We start from the raw sequence: 24,136 nt of genomic DNA, 5'->3' as shown, positions 1-24,136 counted from the left end.
TCGCACAGAGCCTGACATATGGCAGGTGCTCTATCAGTGTTTGTTCAGTGAATTAACTTATGTTCCCAAACCATATATTATAGGATGACCATTTATTATAGGAACTTAACTACCATAAAATCTTACATGATATTAAAACTTTAAAGTGATAATCTTCATTTAGATTATCTTTTTCTCCTCTTGCAGTTTTTCTTTATGTACTCACTCCATTTATCTGTACAGTATATATATTAACTGACCAAGTGAGAAATTAGATAAGACATAAATATCATTCCATATTTATATGTGAGAAATATTGATGTGACACAAAACTGCTACATTTTATATTATGGCCAAAGTGTACCAAGAAAAATGCAAAGTCTAGGTCAAATAGGTTTATAATTAATTAAGAAGTATTCTTTGAACAGTGCAAATTGAATTTGTTTGTAATCAATCTCCAACTACAAAATAACTTTAGAGTGAAGAATTCCACGCACAAAAAAGTTCATTATTATATTGGGAAAACATTACCTTATTGGCATGAGTCAATGGGGTATAAGCCACCTTGGGAGGATAAAATAAATTATAATTTATTAATTATAATTTAATAATTATAATTATTATAATTTAATTAAAATACAAAAATTTTAGTTGCTTTCTATACCTAAATTAACAACTGAAAGTTTTTTCCCTTGCACTATTCCACACTCATTTTAAAAACAAGATGTTCTTGGACTTCCCTGACAGTCCAGTGGTTAGGGCTCCTTGCTTCCAGTGTAAGGGGTGTGGGTTCAATCCCTGGTCGGGGAACTAAGATCCCACATGCTGCATGGTGCAGCCAAAAAAAATAATAATAATAAAAAATAAAAACAAGACATTTTTATAAATATACAGTGCCATACATACAAAAATAAAAACAGATACATGCTTATAAATATATATACATATATTTTAAATTCTTTAAACTAACAACAATTGTTTCCCCCTGCCCATCCCCTGAAAAAGAAAAAAGAAAAAAACTTTCTTTTCTAGAGTGTGGAAGGATTTTTCAGCTAACCCAACAGTCAGCCCCAAGCTGTTGGTTTGACAGTTCAATTACAGATGCCGAAGGAGCTAAATACTAGATTTCTAAACCTACATTCCAACTATGGGTGGTCTAGGAGCAGAGTACTAAGCTTTCCAAACCTTCACAGAATACAGTAATTACCCACTTACTGTGTGTACGCCATACTACAGTGTAAGCTCCTTTAAGTTGGGAACAGTTTATTCCCTAACTCTCTGAAAGAGCTATGAAACTCCTTCAGAATAGTCAAACACATCATATGTCAGTTCAATCTTCTTCTTAGAGACATCTTCCCTGGATCTTACATCCTCCTACCCCAACTGTACTTACTGGTTATCTCTAGACCTGCTACTCAGCTGTCATCCTGCTTTATTTCATCATCATTCTAGGAATTTCCTTTATGTCTCTCTAGTGTTATATCCCATTTTCCTAGGTTTCATGTCATCTTTTTTCTTTCATTTCTCTTTCATGTCTTACCTCTCTTTTTGATCCTTCAATAGCTTTCTGAGAAAGGACGTATAGGAGATAAAATTTTTGAGACCCTGCATGTTGGAAAATACTGTTATTTTATCCTCATAACTGACTGACTATTTGGCTGGACATAGAAATCTATGTTTGTAATCATTTTCCCTCAGAACCTTAAAGGCATTGCTCCATTGTCTACTTGCTTCTTGTGTTACTTCTGAAAAGTCTGACATTCTGCTAACTTCTGTTCCTTTCTTTTTTTTTGTTTTTGGTACGCGGGCCTCTCCCTGTTGTGGCTTCTCCCGTTGCGGAGCACAGGCTCTGGACGCGCAGGCTCAGCGGCCATGGCTCACGGGCCCAGCCGCTCCATGGCATGTGGGATCTTCCCGGACCGGGGCACGAACCCGTGTCCCCTGCATCGGCAGGCGGACTCTCAACCACTGCGCCACCAGGGAAGCCCTGTTCCTTTCTTTGTGACTTGTTTTTCCTCTCTGGTGCTCTAAAATGTCTCGGTAATATGTCTCTCCCCCACCCCCCTCACCTCCAGCCATTCATAGTGCTGAGCACTTTCCGTTTAGAAACTCTTGTCCTTCAGTTCTGGAAATTTTTCTTGTCTTGTTTCACTGATAATTTCTTCCTTTCGTTTTCTTTGGTTGTATCTCTGAAAGTCCCATTAGAAAGGAGTTAGACCTCCTAAATGGATTCTCTATGATTTTTAATATTTCTCTAATATTTTTGCATCTCTCTTTTATTTTCTGGGATATTTCCTCAGTCTTCCAATCTATTACTTTTAGAAGTTCTGCTATTATATTCTATGAGCTCTTTGCCCCTGAATATCCCCTTTGCAACTTCTTATTCTTGTTTCATGTAGCAATATATTCTCTGATCTCACACAGAAAATTATGTCAGGTACCATACTAAGTGATTTATATTCACCATACTGAATCATCACGAGCAACCTATGGGTGTATGTCTTTTTCCCCATGTGGGTGCCTAACAGACATCTCAACCTCAACATACAGAACTGAACTCCTGATCTTCCCCCTAAAATTTGCTCTATCCAAGTCTTCCTCTTGTCAGTTAATAACAATTCCATCCATCCAGTTCTTCAGGCCAAAAGCCTAGGCTACTCTTTTTGTTTCACACAACATATCTAAGCCATCAGAAAATCCTGTTGGCTGAACCTCCAAAATGTACACAGAATTCAATCATTCTTCACCATCTTCATTTCTACAACTAAGTCACCGTCATCTCTCACCTAGGTTACTACGAAAGCTTCCTAACAATTCTCTCTGCTTTTTTCCTTAACCCCCTATAGTCTGCTCTCAAGGCAGCAACCAGAGTGAGCATTTTAAAACCTCATTTAAAACGTCACTCAAATGTCACCTTCTCAATGATGTCAACTCTGACTGCCCTAATTCTGCACCTGCTCTCTTCCCTAATCCATTTCTCTAAGACCCTGCTCTGCTTTTTCTTTTCTTACAGCAATTACTATTTTTAACACACAATTTCTCTCTCTTGCTTCTCCCCCCACTAGAATATAGGCTGCAGAAAGGAAGAGACCTTCATTGTTTTGTTTACTGATGCATCTCCCACACATAGAAGAGTAATTAATAATAAATGTGTTGAATGAATGAATGACTTTTATATGTAAGAGAAGTAAGGCCCACAAAGATTAACTTGTCTAAGGACACACAGCCAAAACATGAAAAACCTGGTTAGAATTCATGTTGGCCTGGTGCCAAAGTCCACATGTTTAAGTTAGACTGCCCCTTGTCCATGTCTATGATTAAAATGAGGTGAATCCTCTATAGACTTCCAAGCTTTGCACGTTTTTTTCTTATATTTCCAGCAAAGGAAAAAACATAACCCTTTGTATAAATTCTGAAGGAGAGTGCTTTTGCAAATGTGTGAAGCTGTAGAGGTGATGGCATTTAACTCAATAAAAGCCAGCAGATTAAACCACACTGGAAATTTCTTTCAGCCCTTCAACTACCTAGATGGGAACAAGGTTGCCAGAGGAACATCTAAGTAGGAATCTCTGACCCCCTGGTAAGACATGTACTGCTTCCTCCCACTTTTACTTAGCAAGGCATGCCTTTGATGTACATACTATATGACTTTATCCAGGATTTTCCAACCTTTCTTCCAAAGATTTACTTTAAACACATGCTATTATGTATTTTAACTGGACTATTGAAAAGTTTTTGGCTGCTTCCTCTATTCCTATTCAAACATCTAAATTGCATACTCTCCTTAAATAAGAGCTAGGGAGGGAAAAAGCCTCAGGCTCCAAGAGGAAATATTACTTTTTTGTATTGGCAGGCTTAGAAAGGAAGAATAGAGACTTATACATGTCGTAACTTTATAGACGATACTAACAAAGAGAATCAATACTGTGGTACAAGTACGTCATTTGATAAATATCCTCTGTGTTATGTAAGAAAGACACACTTCACCCCCTCAAGTTAAGAGGAAAGCTGGGAAGGAGGCCTTTTATTCATCTCTGGCAGTAGGTCTGGGAGGCAGGACTAAAGTTGCAGGAAAACAGAACTGTTAATGCTTATTTTCACATTCACTACTTACCTGATGTCATTTCCCTCCCAGCAAGTATGATGGAATCCAATAAAGCTACAGGAATCAGTTCTGGAAAAGAACAGTAAGCTATTGCCAAAGCAGGGAAGAAAGTAAGCAGTAAGGTGTCTATTTCCAAAGAATTCATTCAGGCACTTTCCTTTTTCCAAAATACCACAATTTTTTCATTCACTATTAAACTCAAGTCCATCCAGTAAACTTTACTCGGTTAGTGCAGCAAACAGTTGCTGTTTTTTGCCTGACTGTCATTTAATCCTCCTTTATTCTGGTAAATATACTCCATTTCGTTTGAAAAACTACCCCTCCAGATTCTCAGACCAGATGTTTTGGGAGGAGCCTGCATCCCCACCAGTAGGAGTCAGGTGTGCCATCCAGGTCCAGCAGGAGCAACAAACCCTCCCGCCACCGTGGGCACATGATGGGGCTAGTCCAGTCAGAATGAACCCCAAGGACTTGTACAGGAGCTACGAGGAAGCGAAGACATAAATCTAAAGCTGTTTTGCCAAAAGTAGACCCTGAGAATGAGGGTAAGACTGAAGAAAGTAGAACAGAAAGATCAAGAGAAAGAAGACTGACTCCTAATGAAATAATTTGAGCCCTCTGGATTAAATCTCACTTGAAGCTAGACAATGTATGTGTGTGTGTGTGTAAGTGTGTAAATATGCACATATATATATTCTAATATAAGGCATTTACCAATAATATAAGGCACTCAACAAACATTTACGATTGCTATAAGGAGTGCTGAAAATCATACTTGATTTCTGGAAAAACTGGAAATTCAGAAATGAGGCAAAGATCAATTTTCAGGGTTACAACCATATAAGTAACTATTTTATTCACTCAAGCTGCCAGCAAAGTCCAGAAATATAGTAGAGGCAGAGTGGATACAATATTTCTAGAATTATTTTTACTACCTTATTGTGCAGACATTCAGCCTTAGATTAATTAACCAAGTGAACAGTGAGATGTGTTACCATTAAAAACAGCATCCTCTTTGCCACTGAGCAGTCTTATTGATCATTCCAAAGCCTTTTCTTTTCTCACTTGCTTCTTATTTCCGTCCACTTCAACTTCATTTCCTCTCTCTACTTAGACCTTCCCAGCACTAAGTTAAAAATTCTAGCAGTCTTACTATATCAAAATTAAAGCATCATTCATGAACTTGATAAAATAATACATACCTTAGTCCTAAAGCCAGCATCTTATTTAATAAAGAAACACTAGGGACGTACCCACTGCAATCAAATGCAAGGCAAGGATACCCACTATCACCACTAATATTCAACATTGACTGAAAGTATCAGCCAGTGAAATAGGCTATACTTATGAGGGAACTAGCCCTACCAAACACTAGAATATAAAACAAAACCTCCATAATTAAAACATGCAGATTGCCTTGAACTCTGATCCTGCCGAGGTTTCTCTCGTGGGGTTCTAGTTCTCCTGACCTGAGTCTTTACATTTTTTTAAGTTAAAAAAAAAAGCAGGGCTTCCCCGGTGGCACAGTGGTTGAGAGTCCGCCTGCCAATGCAGGGGACACGGGTTTGTGCCCCGGTCCGGGAAGATCCCACATGCCGCGGAGCGGCTGGGCCCGTGAGCCATGGCCGCTGAGCCTGCGCGTCTGGAGCCTGTGCTCCGCAACGGGAGAGGCCACAGCAGTGAGAGGCCCGTGTACCACAAAAAAAAGCAGTAGCAGCACACGAATAGACAGAACACGAAATGGAGTCCAAAATCAGACCCACATACATATAGAAACTTATAAAACTAGATCCATACAACAAATCATTCACACAAATCCCAAAGGATCAGAGATCAAAATGTAAAAAATGAAACTATAGTCAATTCTTGGTATTCATGGCAATTATGTTCTACAAAGTCTCTGCAAACACTGAATTTGCAAATACTGAATCATTGCTCCTAGGTGAAACACAGCATTAGGTTCCTACAAGCCTCTGGTCACACATATTTTCAACAACTGATCAATGCATAACTTGTTTTATGTGTGTTTTTTGTTCAAAGACACCTTATTTAATACATGTTGTTGATTCATTAACACTGAACACACTGCCACAGCACTATAACTCATGCCTAAATGAAACTTAGCTAATACACATATTTTCTCCCTAAGGTACATCACAGTCTTCTTGTGCTTAACTGAAGTGCTGAGGACACACTACTTCAGCACTATGCTTTGGGGCCATTTTAAACAGTAAAATCGCCAACAAAAAGCACAAAAATATGAAAAGGACACCGTTTACAATACGAGAGCTGAAAGAAGGTAGAGCACCGCCTTGACTGACCTCAGCTGGGACCATGATCACTGGGTAACTCAAACTTTTTGCCACTCTGCATATATCTGCAAATGAGTATTAATTTGGGGTTACAAATAAATTTTAGTGAAGAGGCAATTTTACAAATACAGAATCCACAAACAATGAAGATCACCTGTATGTACATACTTCAAGAAAACACAAGTGGCTTCCTCTTTAACCTCAGTATAGGGAAAGGCTTTGTAACTATGACTCAAATTCTAGATATACTTAAAAGAAAAATGTTTATATATGACTACATAAGAACAAAAAAACTTATGCATGGCAAAAAAATGTACAAAAGTCAAAAGAAAACAAACAGAGAAAGTATTTGTAAAATACATCACAGATAGAAGGCTAATAATCACGAATAAATTTTTAAACCCTTAAGAATTAAGAGAAAGTAGTCCAAACACCCCAAAGAAATATGTGCAAAAAATCAATAATTTACACAAAAAGATATAAAAATGACCTTTAAACCTAAGAAAAGATGTTCACCTTTTCTCATAATAAGAAAAATGCACTGAGATACCGATTCTTAGCTATCAGATAAGCAAAATTAACAAGTATAACATACTATGCTGCTATTCTTATATACATTGCTGGTGGAAATGCAAATTAGTACAACTCCTTTGGAAAATTAGGCAATTACTAACAAAGTTACATATGAGTTTACCTTTTGACCGAACAATTCCACTTCTGGGAATTGACCATGAAGATATACTTCCAACAGTACTAACATCCATAAGCACAAGGTTATTCACTGCAGCACTGTTCATCATTGTCAAGTACTAGAATATAACCTAAATATCCACATATAGAAGAGTGGCTGAATAAACTAACAAACTATGGCATAGCCACACAATGGACTTCAATGTAACTGTAAAAAAGAATGAGAAAGATGTCTGTGAACTGATACAGAGTTATTTGCAGGTTATAATACTAAGCAGAAAAAGCAAAGTATAAAAGAATAACTATATATTGTACAAATCCATTTATATAACATATTCAGAATAGGCAAATTCATAGAGACAGATAACAAATTAGTAGTTGCTAAGGGCTGGGAGGACAGGAGAGTGGAAAATGACTACTAATGGGTATAGTGTTTCTTTTGGGGGTAATAAAAATGTTCTAGACTTAGTGGTGATGGTTGCAAAAGGGTAAAAATTATCATACGTGAGTGACATCTTAACAAAAAATTTTTAAAGAGTATCTATAGTATGCTGCCTTATGTAGAAGAAATAGGGGTAATAACATCTGCATGCATTTGCTTTTATGCAAAGAGAAACACAGGAGGGATAAACTGGAAACTTAACGAGATTTTTTATCTACTGGAGGTAGGTGGAACGGGATGGAATGATGAGCAAGTGGAAATGGGATAGAAGAAATGGGGGCGTGACTTTTCCTTTTGTATACTTCTAACTTTTAGAACTATGTTAAAAATAAATGCAGCGGGAATTCTGCAGCGGTCCAGTGGTTAGGACTCGGCACTTTCACGGCCATGGACCCGGCTTCGATCCCTGGTCAGGGAACTAAGATCTTGCAAGCCCCCTGGTGCAACCAGAAATTTTTTTTTTAATTTTTAAAACATAAATGCAGAAATAAAATCAAGCAGAGTGGGCTTTCCTGGTGGCGCAATGGTTGAGAGTCTGCCTGCTGATGCAGGGGACGCGGGTTCATACCCCGGTCCGAGAAGATCCCACATGCCGTGGAGCGGCTGGGCCCGTGAGCCATGGCCGCTGAGCCTGCGCGTCCGGAGCCTGTGCTCCGCAATGAAAGAGGCCACAACAGTGAGAGGCCCGCGTACTGCAAAATAAAAAATAAAAAAAAAAATCAAGCAGGGTGGGGGGAAAACCCTAAAATGGTATATTAACAAAACTATTTTTCAAATGTATAACATAATCACACTGGGGTGGGAGTGGGGGTGGGTAAAGAATGAACCAAAGTAGCTTTTAAACACAATATTAGAGTTACAGTCCCTGCTTAAAGATTCTTTTAAGTACAAATTGTAAATTCTAAATAGCAGGGAGTTTTCCCCCAGGGGTTTAGGTTAGCATTTCTGAAACACTTTGTGTATTCTGTGATTGAGTAAATAAGTAAATATACTATGGAAAATGGGAGTCAGGTTTCCCACCATTGGAGAAGGGATTTACAAATGCAGAAAGGTAGAAAAATATCATGAACCTGTGATGCTGGAGTAGAACTGGCAGTATCAGTATGAAGTCAGGATTTTACACAGATAGAAGTAGATAAAGATGTAAACATAAATGTAGAAACAGATGCATATGTGCACGTACACACATGCTGGTGCACGTGCGCGCGCACACACACACACACACACACGCGCACTTTTTTCCCCTAGTTATGTCTGCTAAAAGGACCTAGAATCAATGAGCACACCAATTACCCAGATTTTGGTTTCTAAATACTACCTTTTTTTTTTTGGCCGCGTCAGGTCTTAGTTGCGGCATGAGGGATCTTTCGTTGAGGCGCGCAGGCTTCTCTCAAGTTGTGACATGAGGGTTTTCTGTCTCTAGTTGTGGTGCATGGGCTCCAGAGCACGTGGGCTCTGTAGTTTGTGGCACACGGGCTCTCTTGTTGAGGCGCACGAGCTCAATAGCTGTAGTGCGCGGGCTTAGTCGCCCCGCAGCACGTGGGATCTTAGTTCCCCAACCAGGGATCGAACCTGCGTCCCCTGAATTTTAAGGTGGATGGATTCGTTACCACTGGACCACCAGGTAAGTCCCTCTAAATACTATTTTCTTTTAAAAGGAGCAAGAATTGATTCTAAGCCTGGGAAAGTATGGGTTAGCCAAAAAGTTCGTTCAGGTTTTTCCATAAGATGTTCCAGAAGAACCCAAACAAACAAAACTTTTTGGCCAACCCAATACAAGATGAGCATTGGAACATCATTTTATGTTAGAAGGAAACTACTCAAAGAATAATGAGGATTTGTCAGAAGGACATACAAGCGAGCTAGATGAGTTTTCCACTGGCCAAATCTGGGACAATTTCAGAATCGGAATAAATAACAGTAATGGTTTACAGATCACTGAATAAAAAAAAAAAATTCATGAGTTCATGTTTATAAAAATAAATAAATAGATAAATAAACAGAAAAAAAGGAAATTTCTTCCTTACAGTGGAAAGCCCATTAATAAATGTAGATAAAATGATAGTATTAGAAAATCACTATTTGTTTTTTTGTTGTTGTTGTTGTTTTGCGGTATGCGGGCCTCTCACTGTTGTGGCCTCTCCCGTTGCGGAGCAACAGGCTCCAGACGCGCAGGCTCAGCAGCCATGGCTCACGCGGGCAGCCGCTCCGCGGCATGTGGGATCTTCCCGGACCCGGGCACGAACCCGTGTCCCCTGCATCGGCAGGCGGACTCTCAACCACTGTGCCACCAGGGAAGCCCGAAAATCACTATTTGACAACCATCATAGTAATAACTGATTCAGGCAAGAAGCATCAATGGATGCTAAAATAATGAAAGCTTGAGGAGTAACAGAATATTTATAACTTCAAAGTCATCTCCTCATAAGACACTTTAATTCCAAAGGGGAAAATCATAAATTTACAGTAGAAAACCTGGCAGATACTTCCTAAACAAAGTGATTAAAGTTAACACCAACAGTAATAGGACAAATCAATATCATGCACATTCTGTTATGATACACTGAAAAGAATACACATCACTTCTCTGGTATTCTTGTCAAAAAGACTATTTCTTACATCTCTTCATGTGAAAAGTCAGACTAAAGGACATTCTACTGTTTAGCTGCATATTTAGTAAAGAGACATGCATATTTTTAGGTAAAGAGTTATCACACACATATAGGTAAAGGAACAAAACACACAAGCAATCATACTTAAACTCTCATTAAAAACTTATCTATCGATGATTATCGCTTAAATCAATCAATTTTTTCTGGGGGGGGGTCACAAAATGATGATCTTTTATTTCTATCATTTCTTCCATATTTATTAGCTGGAATTCTTCTGTAAAGGGCTACTTGATTTCCCTGAAGTATAGCTAATACAGAAGATAGGGTAAATGCTGAATTCTTTCCTTTAAATTGCCAATTTTCAAACTAAGGAATTAGTGCCCTAGTTTCTCGAATGGTTCCCAGTGAGATGTTAGGTATTTCTCCTTTTATCATTATGATATATATTATTTTATGTATTAAATGTGTTTCAATGAATTGTGTAGGATGTTTTGTTTTGTTTTTGAGACTCAAATTTTCTCATCTTTGGCCAATAGGAGCCACTCATGCATTTGAAGTTGAGTTTTAGACACAAAGAATTTGAAGAGCTTATGAGACATCCATTGGTTCTGAAACAGGAGACAAAAAAAAGAAAAATACTATAGAAGTATAATTCTTATTCCTAAGGCATCCTAACCACCATACAGAAGTGCCTGAGAGGATTTTTTAGTACAAATTAAGATTTTAAAATTAATATATTCACTAAACATTTACTTCATCTGTCTGGGTTTTTTTTTTCTTTTCTTCTATTTACAATATGATGATTAATGTGTCCCAGTCTATTAGACAAGGTTCCTACCCTCAATGAGCTTAGTAGGAAAGATACCATAACTGTTTATCTTACATGCCAGGTGACAAATACAGGTCAGGACAAACATATCGCAGAATAAAATTAATGTTACAGAAATAGAAATAAGGGATTATATCCAGCTCGAGTAATCTTAAAAGAATTATTTAAGTCAGAACCAAAAGTAGATTTTGATATGCCAGGGAATTGGAGGAAAGGCATGGGGTGTGTGGTGGGGAGAGCCAGTGCAGGGAAGAGCATATTAGGAGTGATGAAGAGGAAGGAAAATGCAAGGCAATTTGAGGGCAAGGTGAAGGGAGTAGACTATTTATAAGAATAGCACTATCTAAAAGAACTTTCTACAAAGTGGACATGTTCTATATCTGTGCTGTCCAGTACAGTAGTCACCAGTCACATGCAGCCGCTGAGACTAAAGAACTGAATTTTTAGTTTTATTTAAGTTTATTTAACTTAAAACGAATAGCCACCTGTGGCTAGTGCTTACCATACTAGACAACACACTATTAGAATAAAAACTCAGAACGGGTAGTTTTTTTCTGTTGAATAAACAAATGAATGAACAAATGAATGCATGATTGAATGCACACTCAAATGAATATTCCAAAGGGTATAGTATCTTAGGAAAATGTGGGACACAAAGTTGGAAAAGTATGTTAGAGCCAGATTATAGATGGCTTTGAACACAAACTAAAGAGTTTGAACTTTATTTGAAAGGTAATTTTAAAACATCACTTACATTTTCTTAATAAGAGAAGCATAATAATTGTTTCAGGGCAAGTAACCTGGCAGTAGTGAGCAGGCAGTACTGACAGGACAAAATGTGGAAAAAAAGAGAGGTGGGTAGCCTAGGTTAGAGATTCTCAAACTTTTTGATTTCAAGATCCTGTATTACTTTTCTAGGCTATCATAACAAAGTACCACAAATGGGGTGGCTTAACACAACAGAAAGATATTCTCACAATTCTGGAGGCTAGAAGTCTGAAATCAAGGTATCGGCAGGGTCACACTCCTTTGAAGGTTCTAAAGAAGAATGTTTGCCTCTTTCTAGCTTTGGTGGCTCCTGGCAATCCTAGGTGTTCCTTGGCTTGTAGCTGCATCACTCCAATCTCTGCCTCTGTCTTCACGCGGCATTCTTCCGTATAGATCTCCTCTATGTCTCTGTATTCAAATCTCCTTCTTCCTTCTCTTATAAAGACACCAGTAATTGGATTTAGGGCCCACCCTAATCCACCATATCCTCATTTAAAACTTGAATACAACTGCTGAGATCCTGTCTCCAAATAAAGGACCAGGGATTACAACTTGAACATATCTTTTTGGGGACCACTCAACCCACTACAGGCTCTGTTACATGCTTAAAAATTAATGCGGTTCCCAAGGAGCTTTTTTATATGTTGATATTTACCATGTTAGATATTGATATCTACCATATTAGAAATTAAAACTAAGTGCTTAAGTGACTATCTACTCATTTATTTTAAGACAATAATAATAAACTCATTGCATTTTAACTTAACACATTTTTTATGAACAATAAATGTATTTTCCAAAAAAATTTGTGAAGAGTGGCACTGTTTTATATGTCTGTAAATCACAATCAAAGATGGCTAGATTCTCACATCTACTTCTGCAATCTGTTACAATGCATAGTTTTGGTTAATGTATCTGAAGATAATCTGGCCTCAGATATGTAGTTGGAAAAAGAAGTGTTTAAATAGCTTTTACAGATAACTATAGATATTCTTCCTTGATAGTACACCAAAGCTCAACAAGTGGTCATTTTTTAAAGGCCAATCAAAACCACAATGAGATATCACTTCACACCTGTAAGAACGGCTATCATCAAAAAGAACACAAATAACAAATGTTGTAAAGATGTTAAAAAAAAATAGCAAATGTTGGTGAGGATGTAGAGAAAAGGTTAGTTGCTACTTGAACTACTGTCAGTAAACTTTTGGGGCTCTGTTGCATTGGTCATGTGGAATACATTGGTTATCTTTCCAATGTCAACACATTTCAAACACCATCAATCTCATCAGAAAAGTCTTCAAGTATTGGGAAGTTTTTTCCACATTTTCATTTTTGCTTGGAAGCTTAAATTTTACCACTAGCGATAATAAAATTCTGTTTGTTCATTTTTGGGAAAACTTCTGCCAGATATCAAAGTCTTGAATAACCACAGTTTGTCTATCAGTCTTTTTTTTTTAATGGTGTTCCATGAAAAAAAACAGTTTAGCTCTCAAACAACTGCAAAAGTGCTCCTCCTTGAGACAACCATTGTACTTCAGAATGCACACATGCATTGTCAAATAGAGTAATAATACAACATGTACTCAAGCGGTAAGATTTAATGAAATTAATAATTTTCACTGATTCATTAAGGACATTCTTAAGCAAAACTAGATTTCTTTCACAAGTGTGTAGCAGTGAAGAATGCAATGATTACTAATATAGTTTGGCAGTACTGCCTTAATTTGAGTAAAGCACTACAAATTTACCCTTCATTGTTTTTTCACCATCAGTGCAAAGCCAGGACAATGAAAAAGGCAAATAACGTCTTAGTACAACTATGAAAATACTGATAGTTATGACTTTGCATACTCCTGAGAGATTCCCAGGGACACCCACCCTACCCTGGGGAGTCCCAGATCAAATTTTGAGGACCACTGCCCTAGGTAATTGGTTCTCAACTTTGAGGTGTGTCAGAATCACCTGTGACCTCAAATTAATGAATCAAATCTATTTGTACATTGACAAAGCACCATTAGATGAATCTTAGGTGCACCAAAGGTTGATAACTACTGGCCTAGATGATACAGTGATAGATAGAACTAGGCTTTATAGAAGTGGGAATGAACAGGACCTCCTAGAGGGGTGGGATAGGGAGGGTGGGAGGGAGGGAGACGCAGGAGGGAAGAGAAATGGGAACGTGTATATGTATAACTGATTCACTTTGTTATAAAGCAGAAACTAACACACCATTGTAAAGCAATTATACTCCAATAAAGATGTTAAAAAAAAATCGTAAAAAGGAATGCTTCCAATAGAACCAATAAACCATTTCTTTAAAAAATACTTATAAAATAGAAGTCTTTAGCTGGTAATATTAAAAAAAAAAGATGAACAAACAAAAAAAAAACTAAAAGACTTTACAGATTGATAAAATGTGAGAATATGAAGAAAATCAACATATCAAAGGTTCTGAGTCTTGATTACTGAAAAAAACTGGTGATACCATTAAGAGAATGAGAGAAGTCAGGAGAAGCTTATCAAGGAACTAAAGAAATAGGAAGGAAGATGAATTACCTTTTTCATGCTCTTCCAGATTAGAATTAATCCCCTCTTCCTCTACATTTGTATCTCTATCTTTAAATTTTTCTTCATTTAAAAATGTTACTTTATCTCTCATTGTATTACAGTGTACTGTTTACATGTCAGTCTCCCACTCAGTAGAAATCAAACTCCTGGAGGACCCGAATGAGCTTGGGTGCACCAGTCCTGGGCTCTAACTATATGATCTTGGGAGTGTTACTTACTCCCTCTAGCCTCAATTTTATCATGTCTAAAATGCGGATAAAATGGTCTACCTTTTAGAGTAACTCTAAGGATCAGAGAGAAATTTTCATAGTAACTAACATAATGCCTAACACAGTAAAAACTCAGCCAAGAACAATAATAAAATCAACTGGCATAGTGGTATTACCATTAAAAGTACTCCTTTTAGAGCTAGCAACTTTCTGATTAAATACAGACCTTTGCTAGTTCTCACTGTAAAGCATACCAGATACCATTCATCCTCAATTAATTACATAAATGATCAACTAATTTGTGAATTGAATTATCCAATTTATCCTGCCACAGGCTCATTAAGGCCTCTAGAAAAATGGACAAAGAAGAAGTATAATTTTATAATCTGTTTTGCTTTTTTGGAATGCTGCATCTCATTCTGCACAAAAAGTGGAAGAAAAAAAATTCTAAAATAAAATTCCTAAATTGCTAGTGGATTTAATTTACTCATGCTATCTTTAACCCTCATATATACCAATAATTTACAATTTACAGCAGAGGGACAAAATTATTTTCTCTATTCATGTAACTGAAACATACATCTGGTCTAAAAAGCAGCAGTTTGCAAGAAGAACTCCCCAGAGGTTAATGGGTTAATGGTTCTGGAATAGAAATGCAGTACAAAACTCTAACTAGTTGAAATAGGAATGGGACTGAGGAGAGAATGGGAAGGGGTAATCCTAGGGGAGATAAGATGCAACTCTCCAAGCTGGTTTTCAGCCAGCACAGCTAAGCGCACATCTCCTGACTTGCCAAAAATAACATTAGGGTCTTTGTGACCACAAGTAGTAAGGACTTCAGTTTTAGGTTTCATCTAAAAATAACTATGAAAACAACCCAAAAAACCCATACATCAGTCAAAGTGTGATGAGAATTTTTTAAACTCTGTATCATGATTCAATAAATGCTGTTTCTATTACAATCAGAAATGGTGCCTCCCCCAACCCCATTATTTCTACATGGCATGCTTGGAGGAGGCTGTAGCTCCTTCGAGAAAAAACTCTACAATGTCATAGTAGGATGCTTTCATTGGTAAGTAAACAAAAACTCAATTCAAAGTGGCTTAAAATAACACTTCTCCAGCTTTTGTGTGTATTCTGATTCAGTAGGACTAGGGTAGGGCCTGAAATTCATTTCCAACAAGCTCACAGGTGATGCTGATGATGCCAGCCCATGGACCACAGTTTCCATACCAGGGATTTAAACCATAAAGAAATACATAGATTAACATATCTGGAAACCCAGAGATAAGGCTGTTCAATAATGTCATCAAGAACCCATAGCTTGGGACTTCCCAGGTGGCACAGTGGTTAAGACTCTGCACTCCCAATGCAGGGGGCCTGGGTTCAATCCCTGGTCAGGGAACTAGATCCCACATGCATGCCGCAACTGAGAGTTCACATGCCACAACTAAGGAGCCCACGAGCTGCAACTAAGGAGCCCGCCTGCTGCAACTAAGACCCAACACAACCAAATAAATATTAAAAAAAAAAAAAAAAAGAACCCCCATAGCTTATCTATCTCCAAAATGTCAGCTTCATCTTAAGGTTGGCTCCACCTTCTTGGGTACTGTATGGATGATAACAGTAATCAGGGCTACATGTTTCCTTGGTCATGTTCCACAGAAGATACAGAGTGGCTTCCCATGGATCTCTCTTAAGAGCAAGGAAGAACAGCCCCAAAGCTTAAAAAAATTTCCTTGCATCCTATTTGCAAGGATTAGGTCATGTGCTCATCCCTGAACCACCAAGCGGCAAAGTAACCTTTGGACCCACCAGGCCCACCCCTGAACTGAGGTGAAATCAGCTTTCCTGATGCTTATTGGTTACATGGAAGTAGAGGAATCCTGAAAAAATCATGGGTCCGTTAGGAAGGAAGAAAGAGGAACAGATGCTTAGTAGGCTATAAACAACATCCAATATAAATAAATATTTTCCTCCCTCATCCCATCAATGTTATCATTTGGTTCTGAATCCAGTGCATCAACTTTTCCAGCTGTTAGAAATCTCATTAGACTGGGACATCGTCAAAATCTTTACTATCTTTTGTAGGATGGCTTTCAAAGCTCTTTCATCTATTAGAATTCATATTACAGTATAACTATAAGAATAATTTCAAAATACTTATCAATCTAAAATGACAAAGAAGTTTATTACTACAGAATGCATAAGATTATAGCATAATAAGAATAATAATGGCAATAGGATATATAGTAGCCTAGCAGTAACGTAGAAAATAAATTCATAATGTGGGATATATAAATAAATAAATGAACGGATAGATAAATGTGAGCTTTGGTCTCAAATCTATCAATCTTTCCATGGAAGCAAGGCTTCCTCCTAGGGTGAATTATATGGTATGTAAATTATAACTCAATAAAACTGTTCAAAAAAAAAAAACACTTCCCTTTAATAACACAGACCAACAATTTGTGGAGAAAACTGTCTAAAAAAGACTTAGCCACAAGATTTGTCACAAATGCCAAACAACTACTATTTAGTTTAAACAAAAATCAGGGTCACAAAAACTGCATCAGAGGTCTCTGAAAGCAATACCAAAAATGTGGGCTGTGTGATCTGACCCTCAATGTTGCTCTACCTCGCAGAACTTCTAGACTCAGGAAATTTAATATTCTCTAGAAAAAACACTCTCTGCTAGTAAACAGAAAGCAAAGGCTAGAGTCAACTATATGGGCTCAAAGCTTGCACAACAGTTGCTCCTAAGAAAAACTTGGCAAACATCTCAGTCATAATATACTAACAGATGAGACTTCTTTTTAAAACTACTAATACTAAAGGAATGTGATCATTTTACAGGTTGGGCTCACTATTTTTTAAAGGATTCTATCTTGTATTCGGCACTAACGTTATAAAGGGAGAACTATTAATTCAAAATCAGACCTATGATGTACAATATAAATTATTATACAAAGCTATCTCCAGATGTGGGTCAATGCTATTCAACTTGAATTCTAATTGGTACCTAATTCAAGTCACTACATAATTCTGGCACTACACAAATCTAGTGAAAGATAAAAATTTTAAGGGTATTATTTTTCACAATAGCCAAGGTATAGAAACAACCTAAGTGTCAACCAATGAATGAATATTATTCAGTCATAAGAAAGAGGGAAATTCTGTCATATGCAATAACATGGATTAACCTGGAGGACCTTATGCTAAGTGAAAAAGGCAGATACAAAAAGATAAATACTGTATGACCTCACTTATGTGTGGAATCTTTAAAAAAAAAAAAAAAGTCAAACTCAGAGAAACAGAGAGTAGAATGGGGATTAACAGGGGCTGGGGTGGGGGAAATGAGCAAATGTTGGTCAAAGAGTACAAGCCTTTGATGAATAAGTTCTGGGCAACTAACTACCTACAAAATGAAAAAGAAATGTCTCTCTGGCCTCCAAGGGCCTCCTTAATCTAGTTATTATTTCCCATTTAACCTAATTTCCTACCCTCAGTAAAAACTGCTGCTTTGAGTAAGCTGATTAACTTAACGGAAGTTTAAAAGAAAATTTACACTTTTTTTGCTTTTATGTATTTGCTCATTCCATTTGTAATACTTGAATTGCTTCCCTAATCCTAACTGTCCAAATTTTACCTGTCTAGCCCAAGTTCCATCTCTCCCTTTAAGTCAGCCCTAACAAGCCCTCCAGGTGATTTCTATGAACACTCAATATTGACAACCATTAAGCTCTCGGGATTATGACTGGCTATTAAAAAACTGAAAACCTCTCTACAGCACTTTAAGTGAATAGGTATTTATTTGTCTCATATAAGAAAGCGTCTGAAAGCAGACAGTCCAGGGCTGACATCCAATGACGTCAACATCCTTAGTGTATTGGTTTATCACATCATGAGCACAGATGATTGCTGCTCCTTCAAGACAGGAAGAAGGGACAAGCAACAAAGGACCATGCCAGAAATATCACTTCCCTTTTATCTGGAAAGTAAAAGCTTCCTTAGAAGCTTCCCATTCCCTACTAATAAGTCTTCACTTAAATGTGGTGGCAAACTGTATTTTCCAAAGGTGGCCACACCATCATATTTATCCCAGCCCACTTGTTCTTTTTACAATGTGATAGGTACTTCTCCAAATGAGAGGTCATATTCTCTCCCTTTGAATCTGAAAGGGGGACTTGTGATAGTTTTGACCAACAGAGTACAGCAGAAGTGATAATATGTGACTTCTGAGGCACCATCATAAAAAGAATACAGCTTCCATCTGGGGGGCTCTCTCTCAGGAAACTCTTAGAACCCAGAAACCACGATGAGACCATGTGTGAATATTCCAGCTGGGCTTGCAGCAAACACAAGCATTAACTTCCAAACAACAGGAAGGAGTCTTTTCACATCAATACAATCCCAGTCCCCAGTCTTGAGTCTTCTAGCTGCAGCCTCAGAAATCGTGGAACAGAGACAAGTGGTCACCACTGGTTTTGTATGAATTCTTGACCCACAGGAGAAATAATAAATGATATTTGTTGTTTTAAGTCACTACATTTTGGAATAATTTATTAAGCAGCAATAGAGAACTAAAACAGATACGATTGGCCAGAACTGGGTCACATGACCATCTTCAGCTGCAAAGAACCTGGGAAATCAGGGAACATGATTGCCATGAGCTTAGCTAAGGTGGACACACTGCCACCAAAACATAATCAGGGTCCATTAACAATGGGAAGATGAAAATGAGTACTGGGTAGGCAACTAACAGTACATGCCACAACCACTTGGTTAGTACTCATTATCTACTACCTCATACCAACACTGACATTTTCTTAAATATGTGTCTTACATCCACTTAGTAGAATATGTAAGAGTCTTGAAGGCAAAGACTATTTCATTACAAAATGCCTTAATCGGTAGTTACCTTAAAACTATTAGCTATTTAACTTCTGAAGGGAAATATTTAGGTTATATTTTAGAAAGAACTTCTAGGTCCTAGAAACTGTGAGGTTCTGAAACAAACACACAGAAAAGGTTTTATAATTTTTTTCTGCAGTTTTTTTTTTTTCAGAATAATTCCTCTGGGAAAATGATGGTGTGACTGAACAATGGAATAAGCTTTGACAATGCCCTGCAGTATACAGACAAATATCAACTGACCCCAGAGTTAGACTGAGTCATCACAATGGTGTTTGGAAATCCTGTACAAAGCTGACCAATACAGGCACTAGCTCAGACTTTTATAGAGATAAACACTGATGCAGGCTAATTAACAACTGCAGGGTACTTTGTGAACATAAAGTGCTAAATATTTATTTTTAAATAATCACACTGATTTAGCAATAAATGATAAACTTACTCTTAGTGGAACAGTAACACTACTGTAGTTCCTAGAAATGACACTAGCCCCCAAGTACTCCTGACCGCTCATGATTTTCAGCGAGTCTCTATTTCTTTAAACAATGAGAAGAGTAATATAGAAATCAGATGTTATTGCAATTTAACTTAAAAATAAATCTTAACACTAGTCAGAAAACATTCCAAAACGTTTATTTTAGCTAAACAGAAATGTCACCTAAATTTAAACAACTCTGATTCATCATTCTAATAACTAAAGCTGAAAACAGCCACTTCAGTTGGTTATGAAAATATCAGCTAATACTCACATAGTGCTTCAGAATTTACAAAGTCCTTTCATAGATAGATCTTCCTATAAAATTATTATATATGAGTGCTTTGTTAACTGTAAAAATCTCTATAAGTTAGTAATTGAGCAATATGTGTTTACTATTATTCATCTACTACAGTATTAGTAATAATATTACTATTATTAGTAATAATAAAATTAAAGCTTATGAGGCAAGAACTTTTATGCCCTTTCTACAGATAAGGATATTGAGGCTGAGGAAGGAGAATTGACTGATCCATAATCACACAGTTGAAATACATTCGGTACTTAAACTCATATCTTCTGACTTGAAATTCTGGGGTACTTTCTACTGCATCTTGCTATTTCTATAAAATGTTTACTTCTTCAAAGCATGATTCCCAAAGATGGGAAGAGAAAAGTGAAAGGAGAGGTCTATTGTTGAACAGAGAACTGTCATTTGTAAGGCTGTAGAGCAGGCCAATCTCAAGTCATTGGACAACCCAGTAAACTAAGCTAAAGATCACAAAGAAAAACAAAAGAGAGATTCATTACAGTATAGTCTAAGAAATGAAACCAACTGCAGTAACTTTAAACTAGGAGCATTAAAAAAAAAAAACTTTTCACATTATAACATTTTCAGTATTGCTTTAAAATACTGCACTTTGGTTATCGTAACTATAAGCATCACTTTATTCCAGTTCAAGTCAAAACTGTCCCTCCCTCAAATATATACACTAAAGATCCTTTGAGTCATGATGCTTATAAAAACTACCTTAAGTTGTAAGTTCCTAGGAACTTTTAATTAAATTCATGAACACTCAATTTTACGGGACACATCTGGAAATGCCATGAAACTGAAATGTCTCCTGTCCGGTCACAGCACATATTGAGTCTTCATTAAACCTCAAAGCAAAATCTTAGGAGGCTGTCTGTACTTCAGATGTTCCCTAAGAGAGGTACAAAGTACAAGTGTTTAGGAATTATTTTCCTAAGAGAGCATACTTACTACAGGATTTAAGCTATGACTGGCCAATTCCAGCTGGAAAATATAGAAACCCAACAAGTCTTTAGCACATTCACTAGCAGATAAAAGGCATTAAACTATACTCAACATACATGTACAATTCATATGCAGTGGAAAAGCAATCAAAGCTGCAAGTATTCAAATATTTCTTTTACTTGAAATACCAATACGACTAACAGAGAAGGACTTCTACCATTACACTTCCAAACAACAGTCAAAGCATTAAGCAAAGTGTGAGACTTCCCATTGAAAAAGGCTTGGAAGAAAGAATTCTGAGTATTGAACAGCTTTTAGTATTACAATAAGAAGTAAGGGAGCAAAATAATTTTGACAACTGCATTAGGAAGCAAAGTTCCACTGGAAATAAAAACATGTGCATTGGAATCAGACATATCTGAGTCCTACCCTTTCCACTTACCTAGCCGTGTGGTTCTGGGAAAGTTATTTAACCCTTACAAACCTCAATTTCTTCAACTATAAAACAGGAATAATATAACCTACCTCATAAAGTTATTTAACATATTAAATGAAAAATGTTTGAAATGTACTCACTACAATACCTGGAACAAAGTAAGTACTCGATAAGGTGCAGCTGTTTATAATTTACAGCCTTTCAAGTATTTCAAGATGATTTAAATAAACTAGACCAATTTCAACAACTACATACTTTTGCCAGTAAAACAATACAAACTCTGAGATACTAAATAAGGTCCTTGATCTTAAAAGGGACTTCAAAACCCAAACATTTATGATCAACTTTTAAAAGAAGTTTAGGTTTTCAAACCGTTAATGGTAAGAACGAGAATAGTTGTTCTCCTTCTACCCACATATATTTATTTTTCTCTCCTATAACAATCAAAATAGTATTAGGGATTAAAAAGCTATCATTTAAAAAAAAAAAAAAAAGCTATCATTTGATTTAATGTTTTATTTTTAATAAGACACTTCCCAGCAGAGACTGAATCAACATTAAGAGAATCAAAACAAATAAGAGGGCTTTCCTGGTGGTGCAGTGATTAAGAGTCTGCCTGCCAATGCAGGGGACACGGGTTCAAGCCCTGGGCCAGGAAGCTCCCACATGCCGCGGAGCAACTAAGCCCATGCACCACAACTACTGAGCCTGCACTCTAGAGGCCACGAGCCACAACTACTGAGCCCACGTGCCACAGCTACTGAAACCCGCAGTACTGAGCCTGTGCTCCGCAACGAGATAAGCCACCACAATGAGAAGCCCACGCACCACAACGAAGAGTAGCCCCTGCTTGTGGCAACTAGAGAAAGCCCATGCACAGCAATGAAGACCCAACGTAGCCAAATAAATAATCTTTTTTAAAAAATCAATTATACTTAAAAAAACAAAAGAAATACCTAACTTTTAATATCCTCTATTTTAAATTATTTTAGTTGTATTGGAAGACAGTTAAAACCTTTAAACTACAGCTGTTATGTGTTTACATAGACTCAAATGTTTGGAAAATTTCCTTAAGTCTTATAAAGTCAATTAAATGCCTACTTTAATTCTTATACTCAATAAAGGAAAACATTCTAACTGCAGTAATTAAAGTTGTTTTCTTTTAAGACTAAAACTTTGCCTAGGACTTCTAGCTCTACTAAAATTATAAATTATCTGAGAAATAAAGTTACTGGCTAAACAAACTGATGAAAAACAGAAATGATAAAACTAGAAGCTTCCAAAAAGAAATCAAGATTTAGGATGTTAAAGAATTAAGCTCGGAATAAAAAAATTTTTTTAATACAAAGTTGTTTTTTTTAACATCTTTATTGTAGTATAATTGCTTCACAATGTTGTGTTAGTTTCTCCTGTATAACAAAGTGAATCAGCTATATGTACACATATATCCCCATATCCCCCCCCCTTATGTCTCTCTCCCACCCTCCATATCCCACCCCTCTAGGTGGTCACAAAGCACCGAGCTAATCTCCCTGTGCTATGTGGCTGCTTCCCGCTAGCTAGCTATTTTACATTTGGTAGTGTATATATGTCCATGCCACTCTCTCACTTCGCCCCCGCTTACCCTTCCCCCTCCCTGTGTCCTCAAGTCCATTCTCTATGTCTGCGTCTTTATTCCTGTCCTGCCTCTAGGTTCTTCAGAACCATTTTTTTTTTAGATTCCATATATATGTGTTAGCATACGGTATTTGTTTTTCTGTTTCTGACTTACTTCACTCTGTATGACAGACAAAAATATGGAACACTTCACGAATTTGTGTGTCATCCTTGCACAGGGGCCATGCTAATCTTCTCTGTATCGTTCCAATTTTAGTATATGTGCTGCCAAAGCGAGCACTAATACAAAGTTTTTAAAAGTGTAAAATTAAAACACTAACAACATATCAACATGTAGGTACTTGGAAGTTAAGTGGAATTAACTCAGTGAACACATTCAAGATAGACAAAGGACATACAACAATATGAACCAAAGAAATAATTTTTGTCTTTAAAAAACACAAGAGAGTATCCTTTGAGCAACCTCTCATATAGCCAAGATTGTATTTCAAATTGTTTATTTGAATTTAATCAAACAGTGAGCTGTTAGTACTCCATTAAACTCAAGATCCCATTTCTCTACAATGCTCTCCTTTGATAAGTTAAAAATCATAAAATAGAATATCATCCAATATTATTAAACTTCTAAATAAGGCATTAGAGTAATAGTATATACAGAGCACTAATGTTAAATTCCCACCTTGACGATCACAGCTCTTTGTATAAAATCTTGATTGATGATGTCTCACAGAAGTTCATATATCATATTAAATTAAAGGTATGGAGCTTTCAAATTATGAACAAATCAATTTTAAAGGAGAAGGAAAGGGATGGGGGAGAGATCAAAGTTTAGTTTCCAAGTATCTTTTCACTTTTTATAAAGAATGTTAGAATGTTTTCCCTTTAGGTATTGTAAGAGCTCAAGTAGGCACTTAATTAAATA

General features: G+C 36.9%; 1 protein-coding gene and 1 non-coding gene across 5 annotated transcripts in view; both read right to left on the bottom strand.

The window, feature by feature from the left end:
- RAD51B (RAD51 paralog B) overlaps positions 1-24,136 on the bottom strand; it is a 641,700-nt gene that overhangs the window by 542,043 nt on the left and 75,521 nt on the right. The gene's annotated exons all lie outside the window — the stretch shown is intronic.
- Positions 23,388-23,494, bottom strand: LOC114905446. Its single transcript, XR_003796271.1, has one exon. It is a non-coding gene; the product is annotated as a U6 spliceosomal RNA (small nuclear RNA).

This window comes from Monodon monoceros, unplaced genomic scaffold, assembly GCF_005190385.1.
Source record: "Monodon monoceros isolate NGI ecotype Baffin Bay Population unplaced genomic scaffold, NGI_Narwhal_1 Super_Scaffold_21, whole genome shotgun sequence".
Lineage (NCBI taxonomy): Eukaryota > Metazoa > Chordata > Mammalia > Artiodactyla > Monodontidae > Monodon > Monodon monoceros.
Note: the sequence above shows the minus strand (reverse complement) of the source record. Positions and strands in the feature narration are given on the sequence as shown.